At 41.2% G+C, this 17189-nt stretch overlaps 1 long non-coding RNA gene and 1 pseudogene across 1 annotated transcript; one reads left to right on the top strand and one right to left on the bottom strand.

The window, feature by feature from the left end:
• Positions 1-11581: 11581 nt before the first annotated feature.
• On the top strand, positions 11582-12722 carry LOC118990338 (annexin A2-like; annotated as a pseudogene).
• A 262-nt stretch (positions 12723-12984) lies between these two features.
• On the bottom strand, positions 12985-15790 carry LOC118990339 (uncharacterized). Its single transcript, XR_005067206.1, has 2 exons — positions 15021-15790; positions 12985-13609 (listed from the first exon to the last, which is right to left on the bottom strand). It is a non-coding gene; the product is annotated as an uncharacterized LOC118990339 (long non-coding RNA).
• Positions 15791-17189: the final 1399 nt, after the last annotated feature.

Genomic DNA, 17189 nt, shown 5'->3' on the forward strand with positions numbered 1-17189 from the left:
TTTTTTATGTTAATATAGTTTGCAGTGAGTTCATCATAGTTTGGTAATGTTTGGTAATTCTCAGTGAGCTCATTGAGCTTCCTGATAATCATTGCTTTGAAGTCAATATCTTATAGTTGACTTTCCTCTATTTCATTTAGCATTCTTTCTGAGTCTTCCTCCTTTCATTTCATTAGGGTTTTTTTTCTTTGTCTTCCCATTATTCATGAGAATCTTCTTGTTAGCCTCTGCTTCCTAAATTCATCTGTTCTGACTCCCTGAGTTTGTGGTGTCAACTTCTATAGTAGATGACCTGTGAGTTTCAGTGGCGCAGTCTCCTCAATCTCCTGAACTTGCTGCTCTTTGGATGTCATTTATGTTGGCTCTCTGGATGTATTTGTGTTTTAATTGTTGTTGGGTTTTTTTGGTGGGTTCTTCCCTATAGCTGGTTGACTGAGGGTTACTCCATCTATCACATTTTGTATACTGTTGTGTTGGTGCAGACTGGTTGTGTCAAAGCTGGTTCTTCTGCTGTCTGAGGTTACGGGGCTTCTCTCATGCTATTGCTCAGTTGTTCATTGTGCATAATTTCTCCACTGTTTGATTATAATTCCAGATTGGCCCTGAGTGGAGGTTAGTGTGGCTTCCTTTCACTCCTCTGCCATCTCCCTTTATTATCTGTTTTGGTTTCTTTGTTGGTGAGGTATATACCTTCCAGCAGGTATATTGGTGTTCACAGCCCCCACCTAATCTTTTATGTGATCAGTTGGAGGGGGAAGGCAAAACGGATTAAGACTTTGGGAGTGTATTCTATGGGATTTAAAGTATCAATCTGTAGAGAAGAGATAGGAAATCCTTTGGGTATGTATAGTGTTAAGTGTGATATTTAACCCAACTAGCCACTTTTTAGAAAAGGTGGACAAAAGATAAGACTCTTGTTAGAGGGGGAGGGATTGTGAGTTGAATCCAGAAATCAGTGAGCTTGTGAGAGGTCAGATTATGAGATATAGTGATAGTAAAGAATATAAAATAGGTGTAGTATGTGAGAGAATAGAGTTAACCACAACAGTATAAAGTTCCAGAAGACAGTGAAATGGGCTAAGATCTAGAAGGGGTGCTGTGTAGTATTTACAATTGTGTGGAACAACAGTTATTTACAATAGCGATGGAACAACAATTGTATAATAGAATCTATGTGATATGAATAACAAGAATATGAAGTACATGACCTAGAATAGGGTGCTATTGGAACACAAGTGAAGTGAAAGAAGGAAAATTAAAATACAGTATGAAAGAGAGAACAAGGAAAACCAGCCAAATAATACAATTGAAACAAATAAAACTACATAGAAAGAAGAGAAATAAGAAAATAAAAATACCTAATAAAATAAAAGAAGTAAAAATAATAAAAAAATACAAATAAACAATAACTTGCAAATTCTCTGGAATAGCAAAATGAAATTTGTCTCAGTTTCTCAGTTGTTGGGATTACTCTTGTGTTTCCTCTTTGGGCCTGTCTCTGGACCTTTCACAGCTCCAGGTCAATAAGACCTGGGGACAAAAAAATAAGAAATAAAATCTCCTGCTGATTTTAAATCTGCCAAGAGAGTCCTGTATGCCACAGGTTGAGGGGGGTTGGTCTTTGCTTTTCTCCCTTCCTATGTTTTTGCAAGGATGGGGACCAGATCTGGGATGCAAATTTCATGGTTGCCCAGTATCCAGCCCAGGTCCTCTGCTTGCTGCCAGGCCCCCATTGACTGTCTGTGCCAGGCCAACACCTTCAATCCACCAGTTGTGCCATCATTGATGTGCACTAATTAGGGGCAACTCACACACTACCTTGTCCCTCTTTGCTGTCCTTGGTGCTAGGTACTCTCAAAGTCTCTTCAGGGTATTTCAGGTCCCCCACTGAGTTAAGTCTTTGTGAGGATTGCTGACTCCACAAGCCTTGCTTCTCTCCTCTGCAGGGGTGGGTGCCTCTTCCTTCCTCTTAGTAAGCCAGACTAGCAGCATGGAGGTGGGATCAGGGGGTGCCTGATGCAGCTGAGGCTGTTGCCATGGTGGGGGTGGGGGCTTGGCCTTGGTTGTGGCCAAGGTGGTGCATCCAGGGAGGAGGGAAAGCTGCTGCAGGGGAGTTCCCTAAACAGTGACCAAGAGCATTTTTTTTTGGAATAAAATCCTTCAGTTCAAGCCTGCCACTCCTAATAAGCTCCAGGCCTCTCACACAGTTCAATTTTCCAACTAGACCAGAGACTTTCTGGGTCAGGGTCTGTCACGGGCCAACTCTCTCTCTTCTCCAGGCATCACCAAGCTCCCCAAATTCTCTTGTAATACCCAGCCAGTCATTAAGCCACTAATCATATATATCCCAGTGAAGGAGCACCTAAATATACAAAGAAAATCTTGGTAAATAATAAGGAGTGATCAATAGCAATACCATAATGGTAGGGAATTTTAACACCCCACTTATTCATTGATGGATAAGATCATTGAGACAAAAGACTCAACAAGGGCCCTGACTGGCATGGCTAAGTTGGTTGAACATTGTCTCTCCCCCAAAGTTCAAACCTGGTCAGGGCACATGCCTGGGTTGTGGGTTGGTCCTAGGTTGGGGTGCATGCATTAAGCTACCAATCAATATTTCTCTCTCACATTGATGTTTCCCTTTCTCTATTTTCCTCTTCCTTCTCTAAAAGTACATAACTAAATCTGATTTTTAAAAATCAACAAGGAACAGCAACTACAAATGACACACTACATTGGATGAATTTAATTGATATTTAGAGAACATTCATCCTAAAAAGGCAGATTATACATACTTTTCAAGTGCTCATAGAACATTCTTAAAGATAGATCACATGATAGGACACAAAATAAGTCAACAAATCTCAGAAGATTAAAATCACATCAAGCAACTTCTTGGATCACAATGGCAGGAAGTTAGAAATCAACTATAAAAATAAAGCTTTAAAACATACAAATGCATGGAGTCTAAATAGCGTATTATTAAACAAAGAATGAGTTACCAATGAGATAAAAGATAAATAAAAATTACCCGAAAAAGAATGAAAATTAACACACAACAATTCAAAATCTGTGGGACACAGCAAAAGCAGTCCTGAGAGGGAAGCATGATAACCATACCTAAAAAAGCAAGAAAAGTCTCCGATAAACAATCTAACCCTACACTTAAAGGAAGTAGATAAAGAACAACAAACATAGCCCAGAGTAAGGCGAAGGAAGGATATAATAAAGAGGTCAGGAGGTCAGTGAAGGTCAGTGAAACAAAGAGTTGATTTTTTTAAAAGATAAACAAGATTGATAAACCTTTAACCATAGGCATAAAAAAAGATGACCCAATAAATAAAATAAAAAATGAAAAAGGAGAAGTAACATCTGACATTACAGAAATACAAAGAATTGTAAAAAAAATACTATGGACAACTATATGCCATCAAATTCGACAATCTAGGTGAAATGGACAAATTCCTGGGAACATACAATCTTGAAAACTCAATGAAGAAAAATCACAAAACCTGAATAAACCAATAACAGTTACTTAAATTAAAGCAGTAATAAAAAACCCTCTCAGAAAATAAAAGTCCTGGACTAGATGGCTTCACAGGTGAATTTTACCAAACATGCAAAGAACTAACACTTATCATCCTCAAACTCTTGCAAAAAAATTCAAGAGGTACAAAGATTTTCAAGCTCTCTTTATGAGGCCAGCATTATCCTAATTCCAAAATCTAATAGGTACTACGAGAGAGAGAGAGAGAGAGAGAGAGAGAGAGAGAGAGGGAATTATAGGCTAATATCCCCAATGAACATAGATGCTAAAATCCTCAACAAAATATTAGCAAATTAGATTCAGCAACACATAAAAATGGTCACACTCCATGATCAAGTGGGATTTTGGGGGGGGCATGCAAGTTTTGGGAGGAGAGCAGTTAGGACTGTAATAGGGGCATGTAAAGGGCAAATGTCTTATAATAGATAACTGAAGAAAAGGAGATTTAGAAACAATAGAATTTTAGGAAAAGGAGACCTTAGAAGTTATTTTGTTCACTTTCCCACCACTTCACATAAACTAGTGAAGACATGAAATCTGGGAAGTCAAGTGACTTGTCCGCAACCAAAAGTCAGATAGAAATGACAGTTATTTTTATATATTTGAAAACTTGTCATGTGGAAGAAGAATCAGACCATTGAGAAGGATGAACCAGGATCAAAATAGACAAGTTTCATGAAGGAGGATTTTAATGTGTAATAACTTTGCACCTGGGGCTGTTAACAGAGGAATATATGAAACTACTGTGGGAGAAAATTTCAGGGAGAATTTTCTCCCTGAATGCTTAACCAGGAAGTTAGAGAAAGAATGCTTAACCAGGAAGAATGCTTAACCAGGAAGTTAGAGAAAGTGTTCAGATTTCAGAGGTGGGGCAATAAATGATACCTGCTCTTTTCCTTTTGAGTTTGGATACAATTTTGACATAAACAGAAGTCGTAAAGATGGGAAAAATTGGTTAGCTCTATTACTGCGAAAACTGGCAAATATGACTCTACGTGAGTTGCTGTGTTATTAGCACTCAGGACCATGCCTAGCACTTAGCAAACCATGAATAAATGTTGACTACTATTGTCATTATAATGATGATGAAGAGGAGTGGGGAAGAAGATGAGAAGGGGAAGAAGAAAGAGGCTATAATGAGCTGGCAATCCCAAGCCTCCCAGTAAATGGACATCCTACACTTGGGAGCAGGTGTGAGTAGATAAAAATGTGTGCATCCTACAGACAGGATGGTTCCAAGAAATAACTCGGAAGGGTCTGAGTTGAGCTTGTTCAGTTCATCTTCTCCAATTCACAAAACAGCTCATATACTTTTCCTCATGAGGTAGAGTGAGTGAGGGATGGGATGTGCGGACCTGTCAGGAATGTTACTCTAGCAGAAGTGCCTCCACTTGAAAGGTATGACTACATTGGGTCAGGGGGTTAGATTAAAAGAATTCGAGATTCCTACCACTTATTTAAATGTTTGAAGTTGTATTTCTTAAAATATATTCTCAGTTTTTGGCTACCACTCTTTTCCTTAGTTTCTCCATGTCCCTTTAGTACTTTATTCTGATCTTCTTGATTGCTCATTTTTCCCAGTTGACTTAAATTTTATGTAGGCTAAGAGTATCTCTTTCCAAGGCTAAATGATTTGTAATTCCTTCTTCCCTAAGGTTAGCAGTAAAACATTGCCATTATAATACACCAATCCATCTTAGTGACTCCTCAAGGAGACATAAAACAGTATTCTCAGATAGGCTTTTAGTAGGTACTGTGCATGGATAAAAGAGCACACCAAACAGAACACTAGGCCTTAAAAAATGTCACTAGATTCCTTCTGGTTCTTATTGTGGAGCAGTTGCCATGTAATTCTCACTTTGGCTCACACACAAATACCTGGCCAAAAAGAAAAAGGTAAAGGCAAGAAGGGGTAATTTATTTGGTATAAAACATAGGATAAATAGAGAAAGATTGAACATAGAAGAAAATGAGAATCAATGTCTTTAAATGTTTGATGGGTTTTCAGAAAGATGAATTAGATTTTATTTCACTTAACTGCAAATACAAGAATGGAGCTAGTGGAGGTAAGGAGTGAATAGAGGAGGGTCATGACAAGAAGGTGGATATTTATTTCATTTCAATAATTTTCTAACAAACAGGGATGCTTTCTACCTTATTGAGAGAGTGAGGTTCCCCTCACTACAAGAGGTGGTGAAGCAAGGGTTAAAATATCAAGATGTAGTAGAGGAGAGTGGGGACTTTGGCCAAACAATGGACTGGATTGATTGACTTTAAGGTCTCGTTCAACCCTGACTATTTATAATCCTGTGAATAAAAATGTTTGGCTTACACCCCTAAAGCAGGTATGTCAAACTTATTTTCACCAGGAGCCACAGCAGCCTCACAGTTGCCTTCAAAGGGCCAAATGTAATTTTAGGACTGTATAAATGTAACTACTCCTTATAACTAGGGGCAAGGAGCTTGGCGCTGCCACTGGGTAGAAACAAGGTGCCAGGCTGGATAGAACAAGGTGGAGGGCCAGATTCAGCCTCAGGGCCTTGTGTTTCCCACCTGTGTCCTAAAGCATTTTTGGGGACAAGAAATTGCAAGAAGTTTATAAAAGCACCACTCTTCACTTAACTTAAATATCTTTATTTAATTTCCTCTCATTTCATAAAATATCATGGTTTTATTTATTTTTTTAAATTCTGAGCTACAGTGTCTCATCTTTGTCTATCGCTTAGAAATTTTCTATTTTATTTCTATTGTTACTTTCATATTTTACCTAACATAAGCTTGTGGTCTTTATTCCTGAGGTCTCAGGTTGATGCACCTCCTATGTGCTTACTGAAGAGCCTTTACTTCCAGTTATTAGGGTGATGACATATCTGGTTTGCCCAGCCATTGTCCATTGTAATTATTGATAGCATCTCTTTTTATTATCAGGTAGATCAAGCCCCAATAGATCATGTGGTTGTTTACCTATTATATAATATTTTAATTGCTTACGTTCCTGGTATCTCCTATTGGATGACAAGCTCTAACACTTAGTAGGAATGTCGTATTTGTTAAATGAGTGAAACATTGAGTAGAAACATTGAGTCTTCTGTGAAGTAAACTTATTTCAGTTAATTTTGATTACTGTGTGTCATCAATCCACACTGGATTTCCTTATGTCTAAGGGAAATGTTCAACTCTCCCTTCAGATTGTAAGTGTTGTGAACTAATAAGAAAACAGCCGCTTCCAGCAAGTCTGTCACTTAAGTCCACAGTTTTTAGATGCAAGAGAAGTGGTATTGTGGATGCTTGGGGAAAGTGGACTGTAGCATTGCCACATCTCCCTCTTCTGGTTGTTATGTGGAACTCTTCAGAAAAATCCTTTCTGGTTATAACTACACTCTATGGTGGTTCTGTGGATCTCAATGCAGATTTTATTTAGGCTTGAGGTGGGGTTTGGGCATCAGCACTTTTTAAATTTTTTATTTTTTTCAGCTGTACCAAGAAATCCTTGGTAACCCTTTTTAAAAAACATTGTAATTGTTCTTCAAGTATAGTTTTCTGCCTTTTCCCCTTACCCCTCCCTATCACCCCAGACATCCCCACCTCCCTCCCCTATTTCCACCCCTCCCCCCTCTTATTATCCACATGTCCTTTATAACTGTTCCTGTAAACCCTTCACCCCTTTCACGCATTATCCCCTCCCCTTTCCCCTCTGGTCACAGTCAGCCTGTTCTCAACTTCAGTGTCTTTGGCTATACTTTGCTTGCTTGTTCCTTTTGTTTTTTAGGTTCCTGTTAAAGGTGAGTTCATATGGCATTTGTCTTTCACTGCCTGGCTTATTTCACTTGGCATAATGCTCTCCAGTTTTATCCATGCTGTCACAATGGGTAAGAGTTTCTCCTTTCTTTCTGTTGCATAGAATTCCATTGTGTAAATGGACCATAGTTTTTGGATCCATTCACTTACTGCTGGGCACCTAGGTTGCTTCCAGCACTTGGCTATTGTAAATTGTGCTGCTATGAACATTGGGGTGCATAGGTTCTTTGGATTGGTGTTTCATGGTTCTTAGGATATAATCCTAGCAGTGAAATTGCAGGGTCAAAAGGCATATTCATTTTTATTTTTCTGAGAAAATTCCATACTGTTTTCCCCAGTGGTTGTACCAGTCTGCAATCCCACCAACAGTGAACTAGAGTCCCCTTTTCTCTATGACCTTGCCAACACTTGTTGTTTGTTGCTTTGTTTATGATGGCCATTCTGACCTGTATGAAGTGGTATCTCACTGTGGTTTTAGTTTGTGTCTATCTGATGGCTAGTGATACTGAACATCTTTTCAGGTGTCTCTGGATGCTCTGTGTGTCCTCCTTGGAGAAGTGCCTATTCAGGTCCTTTGCCCATTTTTTAGTTGGGTTACTTGTCTTCTTACAGTCGAGTCATGTGAGTTCTTTATGTATTTTTGAGATTATACCCTTGTCTGAGGTATCACTGGCAAATATGTTTTTCCATACAGTTGGTTCTTTTTTTTATTTCAATACTGTTTTCTTTAGCCACGCAGAAGCTTTTAATTTTGATGAGATCCCATTTTTTTTATTCTTTTCTTTATGCCCTTTGCTCTATGGAACATATTAGTAAAAATGTTGCTGCATGAAATATCTGAGGATTTCCTGCCTATGTTCTCTCCTAGGATTTTAATGGTATCATGACTTATATTTAAATCTTTTATCCACCTTGAATTTACTTTTGTGTATGGTGTAAGTTGGTGCTCGAGTTTTATTTTATTTTATTTTTGGCATGTAGCTGTCCAGCTCTCCCAATATCATTTGTTGAAGAGGCTATTTTTACTCCATTTTATGTTGCTGCTCCCTTTGTCAAATATTAACTGACCATAGAGACTTGGGTTTATTTCTGGGCTCTCTGTTCTGTTCCACTGGTCTATATCCCTGTTTTTATGCCAGTACTAGGCTGTTTTGATTACAGCCTTGTAATATGGTTTGATGTCATGTATGGTGATTCCACCTACTTTGTTCTTCTTTCTCAAAATTGCTGCCGCTCTTCAGGATTGTTTATGGTTCCATATGAATTTCTGAAGTGTTTGTTCTATATCTGTGAAATATGTCATTGCTACTTTAATAGCTATTGCACTGAATCTATAAATTGCTTTGGGTAGTATGGACATTTTGATGATGTTAATTCTTCTGATCCATGAACACAGTATAGTTTTCCATTTGGGGCATCAGCATTTTTAAAAATCTAACCTGATAATATTTAGATAACCTTGGGAATTTTTGCAGGTTTGGATCATGCTTAAGTGACCAGACGGCCACTTTCAGAATGTGATTTTTGATAGCTCTATTTCTTGGTATATGGAAGTTTGTTTAGCCTACAGAAATTCTTTAGATAGCCAGTATGTTTCTCAATTTGTAGTTCTCTGTAAGTGGGAAATTTTTTTCACAGGGGATCATTTGGTAATGTTTGGAGACATTTTTTATTGTAATGATCAGGGACAGGAGATGTGTTATTGGTATCTGCTAAACATCATACAATGCATGGGACAGCCATGAAAAATAACTATCTGAATTAAAATATCAGTAGTGCTACAGCTGAGAAACTCTGCTCTGGGTTTGTTCCACAGGAGAATTTGAAGACATTTGGGAAAGACAATTATTCTTACAGTGAAAAAATTTAACAATCCTTTAAACATAGTTCTCTTCTCTGTGTGGAGGCTGGTTCCCAACTGGTGAAGAGGGCATAGAGCTAACCCTTGCCCATGCCACAGGAAAGGGACAACCTCAGAGCTCACCAAAACAAATCAGCCACCTTTAATATTTCATAGCTATAACTGTAGAGACACAAGACCATGAAGCATGTCTTGCCATACTGCTATATCATGAACCCTCTAGGTAACGCAAGACCAGAGTGCAATTTCCATAGGAACCATCCGTATTTTATTTCCCAGGAGGTAGAGACAAAAACTTCAGGAAGAGAAGTAACTTATTGTAATCAGTGGTTTTTCAGTCAGCATATGCACCATTTATCAATCACATTCTGGTGTCTGACCAGAGTTACGTGTCTTGAACAAGCTGAAGGCTACTGCAGAACAGCAGTCTCTTAAGACCAAGAATGGGCCTGCTCCTCCTGAGTTCTCCAGAATTCAGATATGCTCATTCAGAAGAAAACATTAGAGAAGAAACATGCGGAAATAAGACTCTAAAGTATCACTTTTATTTTTTTAAGACTGAGGAAAAGTAATGCTTCAGCTGACTCACAATGACTGGGTCAAACTGAAGGGTTCTCTGCTTTTCCAGTAATTTGAAGAGTGGCACAAAACACTCCACGACACAGCCATCCTCCCCAGGGAGGCCTTGAGCCTGGGACAGAAAATTTTGAGGGGATAGCCTATTCTTTCCTCCCTTGTTTCTGCCCTTCCTTAAGTTGAATTTAGCCACAGGAAAAAACAAAGTGTTGGGACTGAGGTGCTGGCACAATCTGAGTTATAGTAAAGAAGAGAGTGTTTATAACGGACAGCTAATGAAACTAAGGTTAGACAAGGGTGATGTAGTGATGTAGTGGACATTCTTTTTTTTGCCTTTCCAGCACTGAATTCTACTGCTTATGTTTTGGGGTTTTCTAACTCATAGGAGGCAGATCTTACCACCATGAAAGTAGAAAATGACAGATATTCAAGTCTCAGCCTCCTCTTCGGAGTAGAACATGGAAGTGCAACCTGTGATTGACCACTCAGTCCTAAACTCTGAGCTAGAAACTAGAGATGGAAAGATGAATAAGTGACCCTGGAGAAGTCACTTTGGTGCGGGCAGTGCCAACAGCAATATGACTTTTCCTCTCCAACTGAGAGCACAGCAGAGTCCAGATCTAGTGCTGGGAGGACAATGACAGTGCAACTGGTGCTCAGCATTGTCATCCCTGGGCTGGTTTTCCTATTTGGGCTGTGGTCCTAGCCACAGCCTATGTCTCCCCACTCTTTTTTTTTGGGGGGGGGCTTATTTTCAAAAGATGGTTTTATAGAACCACCTAACAGTTATTTGACCCAACCAATATCTGATTTTCAGAAGATTCCTTTTTGACATTAAAAATAAAAAATCCAGGCCAATTTTTGTTAATTGCAGTTAAGGACGCTATCACCAAAATTGGTACCATGAAATGGGCTACCCCAAGCAACAGAACTAAAATGTGAATTGCCCAAACAGAGGAAGTACAAAGTAATAAGGACGTCAGAATTTTGAGAGGGAAAGTTAGTGCTTCTTGTTTTATGGTTGTAAGATAGTTGATGATTTTTTTAAGTGTTCACTAAGGTCATACAAGTATCTATCAGAAAGAAGAAGAGCTTCAGTTGAAGAGGACCTATCTGAAAACAAGAGAGTAAGAAAATTAAGACCTTATAAAAAAAGGCTCTTTCTGTCTGCAGCCTGAAATTTATTAAGCATTCAATTATTTGAAACTGTTGGGCTAAAATATATTAATTTTCTACTTCAAGATAGATTTAGTGTCAGGGATTAGGAAGTGCCTGTTAGAGACCCTGGGAATGTGAGGCTACAGATATAAAATGGATTCAGAATCAGGTTGAAGACTCTTAGCTGAAGCTCCAGGTTTGTTCTTCAATGGAATAGACAGAGAACTAGAATTTGAGAACAATTTCAGGAGATGAAAAATCACTCCAGAATGAGTTCTGATTATTGTAAGTTCCTTTGTAACAACATCACAAAATATTTGCCACTTTTCTTTAAATGTGAACATCATTTGAATATTCTTTTTTAAAAGATTTTATTTATTTATCCTTAGAGGGGAAGGGAAGGAGAGAGGGAGAGAAATATCAATGTATGGTTGCCTCTGGTGTGTCCCCTGCTGGAAACTGGCCTGCAACCCAGACATGTGCCCTGACTGGGAATCAAACCGTGATCATGTGGTTCGCAGGCCCACCCTCAATCCACTGAGCTATACCAGCCAGGGCTTCATTTGAATATTCTTAAAACTATAATTTTAAGAATCTGACTCTGCATCTGAGGACACTCACAGCTCTCAGCGCCCAGCCCTACTTCTTTTAAAATGTCTACTGTTCATGAAATTCTGTGCAAGCTCAGCTTGAAGGGTAGTCAATCTATACCACCAAGTGTGTATGGGCCAGTCAAAGCCTACACCAACTTTGATGCCCATCGGAACACTTTGAACATTGAAATGGCCATCAAGACCAAAGGTGCGGATGAGGTCACCATCGTCAACATTTTGACCAACCACAGCAATGAATAGAAGCAGGATATTGCCTTAGTCTATCAGAGAAGGACCAAAAAGGAACTTGCATCAGCACTAAAGTCAGCCTTGTCCAGCCACCTGGAGATGGTGATTTGGGGCCTATTGAAAACACTTGCTCAGTATAATGCTCCCAAGCTGAAGGACTCCATGTAGGGGCTGGGGACTGATGAGGACTCTCTCATTGAGATCATCTGCTCAAGGGCCAACTGGGAGCTGCAGGAAATCAACAGAGTCTACAAAGAAATATACTAGATTGACCTACAGGACATTATTTCTGACATATCTGGTGACTTCCACAACCTGATGGTTGCTCTTGTAAAGAGTAGAAGAGCAGGAGATGGCTCTGCCATTGATTATGAACTGATTGACCAAGATGCTTGGGATCTCCATGATGCTGGCGTGAAGAGGAAAGGCACTAATATTCCCAAGTGGATCAGCATCATGACCAAGCAGAGCATGTGTCATCTCTAGAAAGTATTTGAAAGGTACGAGAGCTACAGCCCTTATGACATGTTGGAATGGATCAAGCAGAAAGTCAAGAGAGACCTGGACAATACTTTCCTGGACCTGGTCCATTGCATCCAGAACAAGCCCCTGTATTTTGCTGACTGATTGCATGACTCCGTGAAGATGAAGGAAACATGCAACAAAATCTTGATCAGAATTGTGATTTTCTGCAATAAAGTGGACATGTTCAAAATCAGGTCTGAATTCAATAAAAGTATGGCAAGTCCCTGTACTACATCCAGCAAGACACCAAGGGTGACCACCAGAAATTGCTGCTATACCTATGTGGTGGGGATAACTGAGGCCTGAGATGGCTCAAGTGTCCAGGACTGGTGTTCCTGTGCTTTCAGCTAGTGATTCTAGAAAATCAGCTCGCAACTAATGGTCCCCTGTGCCCATTAGTTGCCCATCCTGTGAGGATGATGTTAGCATTGCTCCTGCCCCAACCTTATTTCAGTTACCCAAGCATTGTCTGGTTTCCCATCTAGTCTCTCTTTTTAGCCAAAGCAATTAACGTTCCAAGGAGTTGGAATTGAAATCTATGATATGAAACACTTTGCCTCTTGTGTACTGCGTCATAAACAGATGAATAAACTGAATTTTTACTTTAGAATCAAAAAAAGAAAAGAGAATCTTAGTGATTTTCATTCCATTATTTAAAGCCCAGAGACCTCAAAGTCATGTTTTCAGTTTATTGACTCTTTAGTTTCTTTTATCACAGTGTTTTGCATATAATAAAGAATTCATTCTCCTTTGCCCATCCAGAGAGAGAAACTGAGGCACAGAGCCTTGATCAGGTTTGTGTGGTGATTAGAATCAGCTCCCAGAACCATGTCCAGACAGACAGACAGAATGTAAACTATCCCAGACTCTAGCTAGTGGTCAGTGGTCTGAGATAGGTGCTGAATGTTCTGGCTTTCTGCCTTTGGCTTTCACTATGCAATCTCTGCAAAGAGCAAAATACTTGAAGGTCTGGATTCGCTGGGTTTGCATTGCCCACTTGTCTGCCACACCACAGAGATGGAAAATTTTGTTCTGGGCCTTTGCCCTGTAGAACAGACTAAGTCCTTTGGAAGCATCACCTCCTTGTCCATTTCACTGGTGGATGGTGGAAGTGACATCACCAAGTAGTTTATCTGAGAAGAGTACAGATATGTAGAGTGTCACAGGAACCTGAGACCTGGGCCAAGTCCAGGGTTTATTTTGGCTCCTCCATGGTCCTTTAGATAGTCCCTTCATTGGTCTGTGGAGTCAGCTCTCTGGAAGTGTCACGCTGGCATAAACTGTGATGGAGCTTGGTTCCTGAGGGCAAAACAAAAGAAGTCTGTGAGTGGAGGGACTGGCACTAGCTTCACGGGAACAAATAGAAACAGTGCTGCTTAGGAAAAGGAAAGCGTGTCAGAAATCATGTAGTATAGAGACTTACTTGGTCAAGGTGTGTCACAGCCAAGCACTGCTGGAGGCAGTACTCAGGTCTCAAACTATCTGACCTGTCCACAAATTGGGCTACAGCTTCCTTCCAAGTATATACCTGCCATTAAGGACACTTGGAGACCTGTCCAGTGATCTGAGGACAGAACTCAGTGCTGCTCAACCTCCTTGCTCTCTTCCCTTCCCTTGACTTAAAAGGAAAACCAATGGTTTTACTCTTAGGCAAGGAGCATGGTTTGGAGAAGCTAGAAGAATTCCAAATCACTGAGCTTTGAAAGGGATTAGTGAGACCCAAAGCGAGAAAGAAGAAGTGGTTCAGGCAGGAGAGAGAGAGGGGGAGAGGAGATGGGGATTTGGGGCAAAGACTTCTTATAGGGAAAGGACTCACGAGTCTGAGAAAGTCTCAGACATTTCCCAGAAAGGGGAAAATTTAGGAGGTTTTCCTATAAAATATGAAATGTGCTATTATTCTTTCCCAAGAAAATTTTATTAAAAATCTATATCATTTTTAAAAGATTTTGAAGTCAGAGCCTTGAAAAAGAGAGGTAAATGTTGGCATTTTTGTGGTGTTTCAATCCTCAACCATCTCCTAAAATGCTTTGTTTAATAGAGCAAAACTGGAGCCAAGATTTCAGCTCAGAATTTATCTATGTTCATTTGGTAAAGGAAAAGATTTCTGTCAAGTAAAATGAATACAATGCTGATTTAGCAATGGAGTAGAACAGGTGAGGCTAATTCTGGGCTGCTTGTCACATTCTCTTCTATGCTTCATACCTATGCAGAGCTCAACTCCTAAATATTTTGATCAAATAGGTCTGGATGTAACGTAGACACAAGCCTTTTTACAAAGCTGGTGATTCTGTTATGCAGCTGGACTTAAAAAACTCCTGCATTCAAAATATGATACCCAAACTTAAACATGCATCAGGATCACCCAGGAGATGTCAATATTTAATCTGTAGATGCCTAGGTACTTGCCATAGACACTCTGATCAAAAATAATCCTAGGTGGAAGGCCCCAAGAATCTTGATTTTTAACAAATATACCAGCTGATTCTGATGTGGCCCTTGGACGACTCTCAGAGAAACAGTGGTGAGCAGAGACACTGTGACCCTTTGTGAGAAGCCATGAGGGCTTTTACAGAAGCCCTGCAACAAAGACCACAGAAGCTCTATATCACCTTCCTGCAATGGCCTGCCATTTCCATTTCAGGACTCTGTTTTATTTCAGCTCTGCAAAGGTCGCACCTTTGCCTCTCCTCTCTACAGAGAGATGCCTCACCTGAACAGGCTGTGGGACAGGCTCTGTGGCAGCAACATAAATGGTGGTGCAGGGGTCCTGAGCCGGCAAGGGATCATGTTCCTTCTGAATAGGCTACAAGAGAAGCAAATAAAGCAGGAAATTAGCTGAGCAGAGATTATTTCCCATCCAACTCTCCCTGAGGGGAAGCACAGAATCAAAAAATCTTCCAGTTAGAAAACTCCTTAGAATAACTTGGTCCAGCTACCTTCCCAGGAATTCTCCCCCTAATTCCCTGGAATTCAACGCTCTGGGCTTTGCTTGGACTCCTCAAGGGACATCTTGGAGCTCACAAACTCATGTGTTAGCCTACTTTATCATTTGTGCTTCCCAAATGTTTGAAAGGTCTTCCTCACGATGAAAAGAAATTGATGTGGTTCTTACTGGGACACCTAAAGAGAAGTCCATCTTCATAGTATTTGGGTCTGGCTCATACCACCCACTAGATGCAGAGATCATTACATCCCCACACTCTAACATGGCTTTTTGTTAATTTACTTTCCTGTCCAAATATTGAACTTAATAATAACCGTATACGTGTGTACTAAAGTTTACAAAGTCCTTCAAATATCTTTTTATTTGTCTCACAAACACTCTATATGTTAAATGCTGTTGGCACTCACATTTTACAGATGCACAATGAAAGCCCAGAAAGATTTACTACTTTCCGAATATATACAGTGCAAGAAGTATTAAAGCCAGGAGTCCCACTGAGATCTTTTTTTTTAAAGATTTTATTTATTTATTTTTAGACAGAGGGGAAGGGATGGAGAAAGAGTGGGAGAGAAACATCAATGTGTGGTTGCTTCTTGTGCTCCCCACACCGGGGAACCTGACCTGCAATCCAGGCATGTGCCCTGACTCAGAATTGAGCGACCGTCTGCTTCGCAGTCCAGTGCTCAATCCACTGAGCCACACCAGCCAGGGCCCACTGAGGTCTTTTAAAGTGTATGCTCTTTCCATCATACCATTCTTCTTTGGTTGCCTCAACTTGTAATGACCTCTCTGTTACCTAAATTTCTCAATATTTAAAGTCTAATTCAGGAGGGAGGGGAAGATGGTGGCGGAGTAGGACAAAGGATTTCGCTTCCCTTCACGCGCCGGAGAAAAACCAGGCTGCTCTGCAGAGGAGCACAGCGAACACCCAACAGGGACCCAGCATATGGGGCGGCGGGACCCCAGAAAGTATAGCGGACACTGAATGACCAGAGGTTGAGGAGAGGAGATGGACCTCAGATCAACAAGGTACGAGGGAACAGCGCAGAGGCTGCAGGCCCTTCACCGGGCAGTGCCAGGGCCCTGGCAGGGCCGCCTTGATCTCTGAGAGCCGAGGGAGGGCAACAACGACAACCTTATGAGAGAACTAGTCACCGGCACCCTCTCTAACCAGCAGGGTGCAGACTGGAAAACACCAGGAGAGATAGGTCTGCCTGTAGTGGCAGAGAGAGGAGTGGACATTGGGAAGCAAACCGGAGAGCTCTGATAACCCATAGAGTCAGGCTGTGGTTGCCAGTTTGGGGAACTGAGGGGCCTTGGCATTCCCAGTAGCCTGAGCCGGTGCTCCCACAGTCTCGGGGAGCTTCAGGATACTGGCAGTGCCCCTGGAAGAGCACCAGTCACCAGCTCCCTCCCTACCCTGCAGGGCGCAGACTGAGAAGCACCAGGAGTCCGGTGTGGTTACCAGCTTGGAGGTCTGGGAGTCCCGTGCATTCCCAGTGGCGTGCATTCCCAGTGGTGCGCATTCCCGATAGTGGGGGACTCCAGCCCAGGACTCCAGCCGGCGCTCACACAGCCTCGGGGAGCTGCGGGCTACTGACAGGGACCCTGGCGGAGCGCCATTCACCAGATCCATCCCTACCCAGCTGGGCGCAGACTGAGAAACACCGGGAGTCAGGCTGTGGCTGCCAGCTTGGAAGAATTGTGAGTTGCCCAGTGTGTGCAGCCACGGCACTGGGAAAGGTCCAAGCCCAAGCCTGCAAGACTAGGAAAGCCTGGCTGGGAGTGCGTGCCCTCACACCAGGCCAGAGCTGGGAAGCCTGGGGAAAAACCTGCTCTCAGCGGGGCATGGGAGAGCGGCGCCATTTTGGATCTTGGGAGGGCACTGGCAAGACCAGCTAAGTTCACCGAGACAAGAGAAAGGCCACACTAATA

The sequence above is a fragment of the Sturnira hondurensis genome, unplaced genomic scaffold (assembly GCF_014824575.4).
Source record: "Sturnira hondurensis isolate 20B ecotype Veracruz unplaced genomic scaffold, ASM1482457v3 Scaffold0006903, whole genome shotgun sequence".
In the NCBI taxonomy this organism is placed as follows: Eukaryota; Metazoa; Chordata; class Mammalia; order Chiroptera; family Phyllostomidae; genus Sturnira; species Sturnira hondurensis.